Source organism: Bison bison, unplaced genomic scaffold (genome assembly GCF_000754665.1).
Source record: "Bison bison bison isolate TAMUID 2011002044 unplaced genomic scaffold, Bison_UMD1.0 scf7180017864032, whole genome shotgun sequence".
In the NCBI taxonomy this organism is placed as follows: Eukaryota; Metazoa; Chordata; class Mammalia; order Artiodactyla; family Bovidae; genus Bison; species Bison bison.
The window spans coordinates 74,917-75,667 of record NW_011494604.1 but is presented as its reverse complement, the minus strand read 5'-3'; positions in this window follow the sequence as shown (position 1 = coordinate 75,667).

Here is a 751-nt window from a genome sequence, read left to right as displayed (position 1 = left end):
GATTCATGGACCTGACATTCCAGGTTCCTATGCAATATTGCTCTTTACAGCATCAAACCTTGCTTCTATCACCAGTCACATCCACAGCTGGGTATTCTTTTTGCTTTCATTCTTTCTGGAGTTATTTCTCCACTGATCTCCAGTAGCATATTGGGCACCTACTAACCTGTGGAGTTTCTCTTTCAGTATCCTATCATTTTGCCTTTTTCATACTGTTCATGGGGTTCTCAAGGCAAGAATACTGAAGTGGTTTGCCATTCCCTTCTCCAGTGGACCACATTCTGTTGGATCTCTCCACCATGACCCGCCCATCTTGGGTTGCCCCACGGACATGGCTTAGTTTCATTGAGTTAGACAAGGCTGTGGTCCTAGTGTGATTAGATTGACTAGTTTTCTGTGAGTATGGTTTCAGTGTATCTGCCCTCTGATGCCCTCTTGCAACACCTACCGTCTTACTTGGGTTTCTTTTACCTTGGGCGTGGGGTATCTCTTCACGGCTGCTCCAGCAAAGCGCAGCCAATGCTCCTTACCTTGGACGATGGGTATCTCCTCACCGCTGCCCTTCCAGACCTTCAACATGGGATGGCTCCTCTAGGCCCTCCTGTGCCCGCGCAGCCACGGTGTGGGGTTGGTCCTCCCGGCCACCGTCCCTGGCCTGAGGTGAGGGATGGTGGGCCTTAGAAAGCATCACTATGAACAAAGCTAGTGGAGGTGATAGAATTCCAGTTGAGCTATTCCAAATCCTAAAGAT